The sequence below is a fragment of the Psammomys obesus genome, unplaced genomic scaffold, assembly GCF_907164565.1.
Source record: "Psammomys obesus unplaced genomic scaffold, mPsaObe1.curated_primary_1811, whole genome shotgun sequence".
Lineage (NCBI taxonomy): Eukaryota > Metazoa > Chordata > Mammalia > Rodentia > Muridae > Psammomys > Psammomys obesus.
Window position 1 is genome coordinate 13,442,341 of NW_026596143.1, and position 12,720 is coordinate 13,455,060.

General features: G+C 43.1%; 1 protein-coding gene and 1 pseudogene across 2 annotated transcripts in view; one reads left to right on the top strand and one right to left on the bottom strand.

Annotated features, from left to right (window-relative positions):
* Positions 1–4,732: 4,732 nt before the first annotated feature.
* LOC129666316 (60S acidic ribosomal protein P1-like) lies at positions 4,733–12,698 on the bottom strand (annotated as a pseudogene).
* Positions 12,453–12,720, top strand: part of Ikbkb (inhibitor of nuclear factor kappa B kinase subunit beta) — a 49,374-nt gene continuing 49,106 nt past the window's right edge. For both annotated transcript variants that reach the window (XM_055593396.1, XM_055593397.1), the window contains exon 1: positions 12,453–12,540. The gene's annotated coding sequence lies outside the window, so the exon portion shown is untranslated. The remainder of the gene's footprint in view (positions 12,541–12,720) is intronic.

Consider the following 12,720-nt stretch of genomic DNA (forward strand, 5'->3'; position numbering starts at 1 on the left):
AGAACCCAGAGCCTTGTGCATGCTAGGCAAGCTCTCTACCCCAGCCCAGTTTTGAGACTCCTGTAACACATTAGCTTAATTTTATATAGTTCAAGCATGTGAAATTCTGTATCTTCCCTCTCTTGTCCAATCTTTCTGTATCAATTTAATTAGTTCTTATTACACCCCCCCCACACACACTCATACTTTATCTTACCAAGAGCACAGCTTACTTTTGAGGCATATTTTCCACACAGAATAGTTTTCTTTGTCATCTTTCACAGTTTAGTTATACTTTTTAACCCTTAGTAACTGTTATTTCTCCTAAAAATGATTCAAGATGGAAAAAGTCAGAGGAAGTAGAAAGGAAAAGAACCCCCCAACTTTGAAGTCTGGTTGAAGCCTCTTGTCAGCTGGAAATCAGAAATTTCAGTATAACGAAATCTATTATTTGTAAAAGTTATCAAAGTAGACACAATGTTTCTTTTTTATACAGAAGCATTTTTAAATAATAATATTAAAATAACAATAAACCAGGCTTGAGGACCAAATGTATATGAGATTGAATAGGGCCTCACTCTTCTCCTTGTTATTTTCTGAGAATCTTACAAATAAGGCTATTAAATGTGTTTGTAATGAAAATATCCTAACATCCTTAACTTCTGTCACACATACACACATATACATGGAAAAATTTAGAGGAGAAAATATTTAAGTGGTAGTTTTGTCTTAAAGTAAAGAATTGTTAAAAAAAAAATAAGAAATGTGGACTAGAGAGACAGCTCAGCAGTTAAGAGTACATTCTGCTTTTGCAGATGACCAGTGTTCAGTTTCAGGCACCAATATGGGGCAGTTCACAACAGTCTGTAACTCCAGCTCCAGAGGATTCAATACCTCTGGTCGCCATGGGCATCTGACTCACATGTACATTCTCTATCCAACGCAAACTCGTAATTAAAAATAAAATAAATCTTATTTTAAAATGAAAAAGTTAAAGCAAATCCAGAAAGCTTGAGCATATTACAAAATATTTTGTAAGTCACAAAATATTTATGAGAGATAAAATTTAACGATGGTGTTTATATGTGTGATCTTTGTCCTGGCTAGTTTACACCAACTTGACATAAGCTGGAGTCATCGGAGAGGAGGGAGCCTCAACAGAGAAAACGCCTCCAAAAGATCCAGCTGTGGTCTCCTACTATTAATATGTGTGGGTCAGTGTGTGATTTAAGCTTTAGTAATGTTTTTCCAGGGAGCATAGATGTTCAGAATTGAGACATCATCTTGGTGAATTTTTTTGTATGAAGTGTCCTTCTCCATCTCTTTTGATTAATTTGGTTGAAATCTATTTTCTTAAATATTAGAATATCTAACAATATCCGGCTCACTTCTTGAATCTGTTTGCTTGGAAAATCTTTTTCCAACCCTTTACTCTGAGGTAATGTCTATTTTTGTTGCGAAGGTGTGTTTCTTGTATTGTATGCAGCATAATGGATGCTATTTTCAATCCTTTCTGTCAGTCTGTGTTTTCTTTATTGGGGAATTGAGTCCTTGAGTACACACACACACACACACACACACACACACACACACACACATTGGTTTTTCGAGACAGGGTTTCTCTGTGTAGCCTTGGCTGTCACTCACCCTGTAGACCAGGCTAGCCTTGAACTCACAGAGCTCTATCTGCTTCTGCCTCCTTGAGTGCTGGGATTAAAGGAATGAGCTACCACAGCCAGGCGGATGTTGAGAATTATTAATGACTAATGATTGTTAATTTCTGTTATGTTGGTGTTAGTGGTGGTAGTGTGTGTCTGTGTGAGTGTGCACGCTCATGCATGTGTGTTCCTCTCTCTCTCTCTCTCTCTCTTTGCTTTTGCCAATATAAAATTATTTCCTGTGTTTTCTTGGGTGTAGTTAACCTCCTTGTGTTGGAATTTTCCTTCTAGAATCCTCTGTAGGGCTGGATTTGTGGAAAGATTTTGTTTAAATTTGGTTTTGTTGTGGAATACCTTGTTTTCTCCATCTATGGTGGTTAAAAGCTTGGCTGGGTATAGTAATCTGGACTGATATATATGGTTTCTTAGGGTCTGCAAGACATCTGCCCATTCCCTTCTGGCCTTTAAAGTCTCTGTTGAGGAATCTGGTGTAATTCTAATAGGTCTGTCTTTATATGTTACTGTTTGAGTTTTACTGTTACAGTAAACACGCTAAAGGGAAGGAAGCGTCCCATACAAACTTAAAAAGAGGCTAAAAAAGCATGTATGGGTGAGGAAAGAGAATATGATAGAATGGTGGCTCTCAACCGTTCTAACACTGTGACCCTTTGACACAGCTCCTCGTGTCAGGTACACCCCAACCAGAACATTACTCCTCTTGCTACCTCAGAACTGCAACTTTGCTACTGTTATGACTTGTAATCTAAATATCTGTTTCCAATGCTTCCAGCTCTCTAGCCTTTCTCATTAATGCTTTTGCCTTCCTCCATAAACTGTCCTCATTGCTCTATTACTATCTATGCATTCAGTCCAATTCTTTCTTTCTCTGTATATGTGTACATACTTTTTAAAATTTTATGTGTATTAGCGTTTTGTCTGTCTGTATGTGTACTGCGTGTATGCAAAGCTCACAGAAGCCAGAAAGCATCAGAGTTTTTGAAACTGGAGTTACAGATGGTTGTTAGCAGCCATGTGGTTGCTGGGAATCAAACTAGGTCCTCGGGAAGAGCAGCCAGCGCTCTTACTCACTGAGCCACCTCTCCAGCTCCACCATCCACCCTCACCCCAATTCTGGGAATTTCTGCTTTGGGGTTCCTGCCCTACCTGGCCAGTTCTTCTCTCCAGTTCTCATCATTTGAAGTTCTAATTAAGTAATCAGACTTGCAAAAAGTTCAATAGAAGGTGTTGTTATTACCGGGCATATTTTTATTATTATTCCTTAGATGTCTGTTTACTTTCTAAGGAGAGACAGAGACGGTGTGAATCTGGATGGGAGAGGAGGTGGGGAAAGGAACTGGGAGGAGTAGGTGGAGGGGAAAATGTAATCAGAATATATTGTATGGAAAAAACTATTTTCAATAAGAGGGAGAGAAAAAAGAAGAGGATGCCTAAAAAAGGCAGAAGCAAGTAGAGTCAGGGGCAAATACAAACCATCCCAACTGCCTTGCCACCACACAAGCCATCCTCTCTGGCACCAAGAGCCTGGGGGAAGGGTAAGACCTCACTGGTCTTGTCTTGACTTTTCAAAAAGAAGGTTGGATTTTTTTTTTCAAAGTTTTCAGTGGATGGATGCTTAAGTGCGCTTTTTTAATTTAATTTAATTTAATTTAATTTATTTGTTTGTTTATCTATTTATTTTCGTGCTGTGGATTGACCCCAGAGTCTGGAACACAGTAGGAAAGACTCCAACCACCAAAGTGCAGGCCGCCCACTTAGAAGTTGTTTTGTTTAATTTTGCTATCTGTGGGCGGTTGGCCTGCATGTACGTTTATGCACCATGCATGCCTAGTGCCCACGGATGGATAACTTCCTGGAATGCTGGGAGCTGTTGCTCATGTAAGATAACAAGCCACATGTTTTCACTTCTGTAAACAACCTGGGTTGCCTCAATTGCACGGGATGTGCTTGATCACATGTAGGTGAGAGGTATGTAGACAGAAAGTACGTCAGGACGTATACTTGCCCCTGATTGGCCGAAGGCGGAGATGAAGGTGGGAAGTACATAGCCATGTGGATTTTGCCCTTAAAAGCTTCTAACTAAAGTAAGCTGGGGCCATTCTCTGAGGATCCTTGGTAGGGACCTGGCCAGGGCCCATCATCCTGGCCAGTTTCCAGTAACGCTTGCTTCAAATTTGGCTCAATAATTGTAGTCTTGCTCTCATTTTCATTAACACTGGGAACTTAACTCAGCACCCCCCCTGAAAGAAGCCAGTGCTCTTGACTTCGAGGCCATCTCCCCAGCCCACATGTAAATTGTTATTGATGCTGTACCAAAGAGTAAGAATGTTTTGTGAACAAAATCCTGGATCCCACAGGGTGAAAACATACTTGGAGGTGAGCCAAGATTGATTAACTGCCAGGTACTAAGACCCTTCCCATATCCAGCTCTCCTGCTACTGCAGCCCACAAGGTCTTTGTGACTTCCTTAATTTGGATTTTTAAATATAATGTATTTATTTTTAGCTTATGTGCATTGGTGTTTTGCCTGCATGTGTGTCTGTGGTTGTCAGATTTTGGAGTTACAGACAGTTGTGAGCTGCCATGTGGGAGATGGGAATTGAACCCAGGCCCTCTGGAAAAACAGTCAATGCGCTTAACTTCTGAGCCATCTCTCCAGCCCCCTTTAATTTGAATTGACAGAAAGAGAAACACATGTGGGTAAAGCCAAGAGTGCTTACAGAGTGATTTCTTCTTCTAAGACACCATTCCTTCAGAGAGGGTGACTCAGGGCCCCAGGCCCTGGCTTTCAGTACTTCACCTGAGGCCTGTGCGCTATGAGGTCTGACTCCTTGGGAGTTTCACCATTTCTCAAGTTCACTGGTAGAACCTGGCCACCCCCCTCCCCACCCCCCTGTTCTGTAGACTGTCCCCTACTGGATCAGAACACTCTGGCCAACGCTCATTCTTTCCATCAGCTCACCCCCTCTTACCAATGAAAGATTTCCTCAACTAAATGAGTTTTTTCCTGACATGTCTGGCAGAGGGTTTGACAGGGCAAGGCCCGACTCACACAGCCCTCTTTCTGAAGGCTAGACTTAAGCAAATGTCGACAGACACGAGAGACTCGCTGAAACCACTGAGCCTGAGCTGCCTCCCCATCCCAAGAGCTCTGTTTCGTTGCTTTCCTGTCTTTGAGGCTGGCTTCTCCTCCAGCCTCAGCTGATGCAGAAAGCGTGTCTTTCTCTCTCAAAGGAGCTCGGTGTCACTTTGCCTGTTACTAGTGGAGTGAGTAGAGTTTAAGCAGCTGGTGGCATAAAAAGACCAGGAACAGTGATCTGTGACTTTCCCTGAGAACAATATTTTTATGTTAAAGTCAACAGTGAAGAAACCATTTTCATCCCTGATGCAGCACCCTCTGCAAGAGAATCAGAACCCACATTGCCTACGACTTTTTTGTTCTTATTCGGTGGCCCTCTCTAGATGTTACAGATGGTTCTAAGTGCCTCTGAAGCAAGCCATGCTACTTTGATGCCCTGGAGTCAACAATGCCTACAGCTCTCCCAGGCTGTTCAGTAGTTCTTCATTGCATTCAGTCTTGAAGCCTAAACGTTGAATAATGACCTATAAACAGGCTGTTCACATCTCCAGAGTGAGATAGAGTTCAGCTGAAAGCGGTGATCTGGCCATGGCCCTTGCTGGGAGGGAAAGGGTATCGTAAGTTAAGAATTACCTGAGAACGTGACAGAACCCACAGTCCCACCCAGGGTCATCATTAAAACCATTTAACATTTAACTTCATCAGACTTACAATGGTTAGTTGAAAGGAAAAAAAATCATTTCGAGCTGAGCAACATGAGAAGTCTGAAAAGGCATCGCTGTAGATTTGGCTGTGACTGAGGATATCTATGACTGTGGCCCAACACAAAATGGCAAAAGGTTGGACATGAGTAGTTCATATTTCTGCCCTGTTAGTGGATGTCTTGAGAGCAGGTATCCTACTGTGCTTTTTGTCAGGGTGATAAAACACTGACCAAAAGCTGCTTAGGAAGGAAGGTATTTATTTCAGCTTACAGGCTTCCCATCACTGAAGGAAGCCAGGACAGGAGCCTGGAGGCAGGAGCCTGGAGGCAGGAACTGAAGCAGGGACCATGGAGAAACACTGCTTACTGGCTTGCTCCGTGCAGTTCGAGCTCACCAGCTCTGTTAGACAATTCAGGATCACCTGCCTGGGGTTGGCATCTCCCACGGGGGCCTGGTTCCTCCTCTATCAAGCAGTAATCAAGAAAACACCTCGCAAACATGTCCACAGGCCAGTCTGATGGAGGCAGCTGAGCTTCCCTCTTTTCACTTGTGTCAAGTTGACATCCAAGATCAGGCAGCGGGAGAGGTGATAGGGGAATTTCTTGATGACATCATTCAGGTGGTTTCCTAGGTAATTCTAGATCTTGTCAAATTGGTATCCCCAGACCATTACAGAGGCAGAACACTCCCCTGGCATGCTCGAGACGCCCATTACAATCTTCAGTATTGAAAAAGAAAATTACAAACTCAAGTTTCATTTAAATCTCTGTTCACACCAAAATATTTTAATGACCATTTTGTAAGTGACTATTTTAAAGTGATTTTAGTATGTTTAATGCCCCCTGTATCTGTGTCTAGAAATGTGTGTATATAATTTTATGACCCTTGAGAGGTAAAGCATATAATCCATTCACAGCGACCGATAAGTCCATTCACATGAGACATATTAAGATGCCACGTGTGTAACAGCCAGTAAAGTTCTTTTGGCATCGCTACTATTTTTAATCAGTACCAGTCAGATGAAAATCTTGCCATTTGGGCAGTCCTGTGATGTCTAAAGTCCTTGTCTACATCTATGGCTTTGACCATGTTGTGGTTGTACTTACGGCACGCACTTGGACACAGAAGGTGAGTCTGTCTCTGGTCATGAGCACTGACTTTTTAAAAGGTGTTTATCTATTTAATGAATGTGTGTACCACATGTGTGCACCCTCAGACGTGAGAAGGGGTCACTTCTTCACTTCCACTTTCTTCTCCTCAGCTGGGGCAACGGTGGTGGCTGGGGCAGGATCTCCTACTGGTGCATCTCCAGCTGCTGGAGATGAGGCTCCCGATTGTCCATATTGGCCAGGGCCTTTGCAAACAAGCCGGCTGCTTTCATGAGGGCATTGATCTCATCCTCCTTGACCATCACCTTGACCTCGAGAAGGACGAGGGTGGAGTAGATGCAGGCCATGTTATGGACTGCTGGCAGGGTGTTAGTTGCAGGAGGAAATGAGGGCCTCACCCCCAATGTGGCCTTAGCTCCCTCAGAAGTACCAGGCACCTAGGCAGCAGCTGAGGAAAAGCTGAAAGCAGCTCTTATAGAAGAAAACATTTAACTGGGGGCCCAAGACTGAAAACCAAGCATCATTCTACGGGCCCACAATCTATCAGATCAGGGAAAAAGCATTAGAGCAAAATGCAGTATCCATATTTCTGCTGCTTCCAAGAAACTTACCTTACCATTAAGGACAGATATTCATCACATTATAGAGAGAAGATGACAAAAGGTATTCCAAACAAATGGAACAGAGAACCAAAAGGCAAAGGCATTTTAATATATGCAAAATAGACTTTAAACAAAAATTTATCAGAAGAAAAGGGAAGGAAACTACATCATCATTAAAGAAAAAAATCCACCAAGAGGATATTGCAATTCTAAACATTTATGCACCAAAAGCAAGTGTACCCAGTGCCATAAAAGAAACACTACTACAGCTAAAATGGCATATTGACCCCAACACACAGTGACAGTGAGTGACTTCAATATCTTACTGTCACCAACAGACAGGCCATTCAGACAAAAATTAAACAGAGAAATGCTGGAGTTAAGTAATATCACAAATCAAATGGACCTAACAGACATCTATGTTCCCAAACCCTACAAAATAGACTTTCTTCTCAGAAGCCTATAGCATTTCTTCAAATTTCTTCTGTCCTACAGCGGAAATTAAAATAAGAAGATTTATTGGGGCAGGAAGTGGAAAGGCAGGTTATAGGACAGAATATGGAAAGAGTTAACTAACGCTAAAGGCCATTTGAAAAGCCATTCAGAAACCCACTACTGTAGGCGATTCCTAAAATTCTTATATCTGTATTAATGAAATTTAAACGGAGTTACTATGTAAAGGGGAGGAGGAGACAGAACCCCAACTAGACATCAGCTGCTGCCAAATACAATCCTCAGCATCAGAAATAGGCTGCACCTTGCTGAGTCATTGGACAGAGGGTTCCCATTGACCACCCCCTTCATCCCCCCAAAGAAACCGTTACAGGCTATTACCAGTGTTATTTGTTGTCTTCCATAACCTGATGGTAAGACCCTGATGCTGAAGACACTGAATTGATGCTCAACTAGATTTTTTGTCCCTATTGACTAGCGTTGATGACACTGGAAGGTGCCCTGAACACTGCTAGAGGAGAAAGGTAACCATCGCTATCATCTAGATGTAAACTACGGCTCACAGCAATGACCTGACTGTAAAATATGCTGCTACAATAGTGGCACAATGCTATGGAAGTCATCAATCAACCCCTCTTGATTTGGAAGCAGTTACCACTTCAAGAGATGACACTCCTATCTGACACTGTTAATGAGACAAAGAGCCCGAGGCTAAATAGGACATGGGCTTGGGGGAAATGTGCTATAGTTATTCCAATAAATCAACATAACAATACAACAGTTCCTAATGCCATACTGCTATATCCATAGTTCAGTGCATGCCTGCATCCTCCTCAGAGAGCTTCTTCTTGCAGTAGAGGGGAATGAACAGAAACCCAACCGCAGCACTTGCAGAGGGTATGAGACTTTGAAGCACTCATCTCTAAGTGGGTTGTCTGTATTACACTCCACCTCTCAAGCCTCAGCTATCTATGTGGAAGAGGAGGTAGAAAGATTATAAGAGCCAGAGGGGATGCATGAATCCATTTTCCAGATGCAACAGGACCAACGCACAGGTGAACTCACAGAAATGGTGACAGCATGGATAATACCAACAGAAATTCAAACCTGGCAAAAATGCCAGCGTGGAGAAGGGGTAATATACACAGTTCCATTCCTAGCCAAGAAGCTATGTAGTACTCAGGAATAGTTGGACAACACAAAGCGGACTCCGTGTTGTCATATTTTTTTTTATTTTTATTTTGTTTGTGTGTGTGCATGTGCTTTGTTTGTTAAAGAGAGAGAAAGAATATGAAGTACAGTGGGTAGGGAGAAGGGAGGTTTGGAAAGACTTGGGGGAAGGAAAGGAATATGAGCAAATAATAGTGTATGAATTTTTTTAAAAAAATGAGAAGAGAAACATTAAACTATACTTATGTGGTATGTATACACATGTGTGTCTCCAGGTATGCTTGTGAAGGTCAGCAGACATGTTGGAGTTGATTCTCCCCTCCTACCACATGGGTTCTTGGAATTTAACTCATATTGTCAGTTTGGTGGCAAAACTTTCCTTTGTCCACTGAAGCCACTGAAGCCACTGAAGCCACTGAAGCTGGTTCCTGAACATATATTCTCTTAATGCTATTTTTTATTTATTCTTTGACAAATGTCAGGTATCTTGATCATATCCACTAATCAAAGTCTCACTAACCTCAAGTTCTCTTTCTTAAAAAAAGTGTGTGTGTTTGTGTGTTTGTGTGTGTGTGTCTTAAAAAAGTGTGTGTGTGTTTGTGTGTGTGTGTATGTGTGTGTTTTAAAACCTACTAAATCCAATTAGTGCTGCCTGGTGAAATGTGCCTGATTCGTTTTTTGATTGACCTTGTGTAGGTGACCCCAGCTGCAGCGATTTTGTGAATCAATTGTGTCATATCTAGAAGTCGGACCTTTGAAGCCCTCCTTCCCATACTCTGACTCTACCAGTCTTTCTGTCCTTTCTTCCATGATGTTCTCTGTGTCTTGGAGTCTGGGGAGTGCCATATAGATGTCCCATGGAGAGCCAACACTCAGGAATCACTCACTGAAAAGTGTTTTTGAAATGCTAGGACGTCATCCCCAGGATGACAGAACTAAAGTACAAGAACCAACTCTTCTGTAACTCTTGGTTGCTTAAACTTTCCCATGCAGGCCCAATTAACTTAACATCTGCTTCTCTGTTCGCCTTCCATCCTCCACGTATCAGACCAGATGGGTGCATCTCATCCCAGTCATGAGGTGCAGCTGAGATCAAAGCACCTGATGATTAATCAGTGATGTCTTCAGAGAGTGTCCTTCAGAGGCCAGGGAGGGAGTTTTCAGAATCAGACTGAAACTTTGCGGGGCTGGTAGCCTCTGCCTGTGTTCCCAGCATGCAGAAGGCTAGATGGAAGCAGGAGGATACTAAGTTTTAGACTAACCTGGGCTTCATAGCAAGACTCTGCCTCAAAGCCAACAGCATAATGGAGTTGTTTGTGCAGGCCTGTCTAAAGGAAACTCAAGCCAGGAGGTTATGGAGAAATGGTTGTTGTGTGTGGCTGTCTGTCACTAACTAAATGCAGTTTTAAATAAGACCTCCCTGTAAGAGGCTGTATTTTTTATCAGCTGGCTAGAACTTCAGCAGCAAGGAGAGACGGCGATGTTACAAGGCCAGGGGCTAATTCCCTTATCTCAGGCTAGTTCTAGCCCCTGGAACACCCATTCCTTACCCACCTCCGTGTCAGAACTAACGTTCTGTGACTACTAGATCAAAACAAAAAAACAACTTTTCAAATCTATTAGCTTAGCAGGCTAATATCTTCCACCAACCCAAAAGCTAAGAATGTCATCAGATAACATGTGATGATTCATAGAAAAGCTTCCCTCATCTTGCTGGAATCATCTCTCTGATGTATCCACTGAGACGTTTCAAACTTGTCTTCATTTATTACTTTCTTGGATCTGTAAAACTATAAAACTTCTTAAAACTGTTTTCATGGGGGCTGGAGAGATGGTTCAGAGCTTAAGAACACTCACTGTTCTTCCAAACATCTTGAGTTCAATTCCCGGCAACCACATAATGGCTCATAACCATCTATACTAAGATCTGGTGTGCAGACAGAATGTTGTATAAATAATAAATAAATCTTTTTTTTTAAAAAAAAAAAAAAACCTGCTTCCATGTTGGGACAGTATATTTGGGGAGACCGAAATGGATATTCCCGTGCCATGATTACTCACATATGGTTCAGAATAAACTGTTGTTATTTTTTATTCCATTGAGGAATAAAAAAAACCTGTTCCTTTTGATAACAGTGCATCCTTGGTCCCTGCTTCTATTCTGTTTATATTTGTTTCAGACACGGGAATCTTTTACCTCAAGACTGAAGTGGAAAAAGCTGAGACAGGAAATGCAATCGTCCTGGCAGAGATGAAGGTATTCTAATGAGACACTTGAGTCCCTCTCTTTGGCTCTTAAACTATAGAGATAACAGACATACACACCCCATTGGAATTTCCCCAGAATATCATGCCGAGGCCGTGTAGGAGCCTGTGTAAGAAAGTTGTGACCTCTCTGTGAACTATGGATGTTCACAGAACAGAATGTGCGTCCCACAAGGTGGCCTTCTAGAAATAATTGCATAAACTATAAAAAAAAAAAAGTTTGCACTTGGAAGCAAGTGTGGATGTCCACACTATCTCTGTGGGAAAGGCGAAGGCCTGGAAAAAGTATTTTTGGCTCTTTTCACAGGACCAAAGATGATAAGACATAATACCAAGTGTATTCCCTTGTTATTTTTGTGTTTGCTTAAATTCACTGTAAACATCTCATGTTTTGCTTGCTTTACTAATAAGGAAGTGCTTTATTTGCACTATTCTTGAGTTCAAATGCTTGGAGCCCTCTGGTTATCCCATAAAGACCTTTGGCTTATCTTTCAATCTATGGAGACTCTGTTCGCCTTGCTCTTCATGGCCCATTGCCTTGTCTAACGGTCTAAAAGGCCAGTAAAAGTCAGAAGCTTTGGGCCAACATCAGACAAGCTTGTCTCAGGCAAAGAGATTTCACACAGTCTGACCTTATAGGAGAGCCTAGACAATGATGGAGAACCAGACATACCTTGACCAGGACCGCTTAGTTGTGCACACACCTGTTGCATTTCACTCAAACCTAAATCTCATGATGGGACCCCAAAATCGGACTTGGGAATGATTGGATCTTTGTCTTTCCCCAGTATAGTCGCATTGAATAAACCTCTTTTTCTTTGTTAGTTTTTTACTTTTCATTGTTAGCTGCATCATGAATTAGGCTATGGAGGGTTTGCAGCTGAAGCTGGCTGGTTAGAGGTGGTGGGTGGGGGTTGGGGGTTGGGGTACGGGTGTGTGGTGGCTGGTAGGAGGGGGCCACATGTTCTTGATCTACTAACTAGTAATTTCAAGATGTTCCCAGTGTTACGGTGCCGAAACTCCAGTTCAGGTAGACGGTATTGGTTTTTGTTTTCTTGTACCCTTCCCCTCATTTTTTTTCCTTTGAGGAAGATGGTGGTGTATTCTGAGGAGCATCTGCGTGTTTTATCGTTCCTAGCACTAATCCAGGAACATTCATACTCTATGAATGGCAGTGGGAGGTCAGGAAGGCAATTTCTATAACGGTCCTAGTGGGCTCAGCAGACTCCCCTCTTTTTAACTGTCTAGCCAGTCGGATCAAGCTCAGCCTGAAAAGCGCCAGGGTAAAGAAGCCTCCAGGCCAGCCAGGACCAGAACCGGCCGCAAGCAGGCTGCTGCTCCATCCCGGCGAGCGGCCCGCGCGTCTCCTTTAAGAGCCGTCAAGCTCCCGTGACGTCAGGGCAGGAAGTGTTTGAGGAAGTGGCGCTGGGCTGGCTGCGTGGGGACCCCGAGTTTTCATGTCCTCAGCGGGTGTCACTGGCGGCCCCGCGGCCCCTGGGGCAGGTGAGTCCCACGCGAGGGCGGCGCGCGGCGCGGAAGGGCTCGCGTGGGGCGCGCGCTCCGCCTCTTGCCGGCGCCTGAGCTGCGGTCACCGGGCCGGGCCGCTGGCAACTTTATTTATTAGCTGAATCGGAGTCTGCCGCCCTCACCTTGCAGGGCATCAGCCGCTGCTGCTTTCCCGCC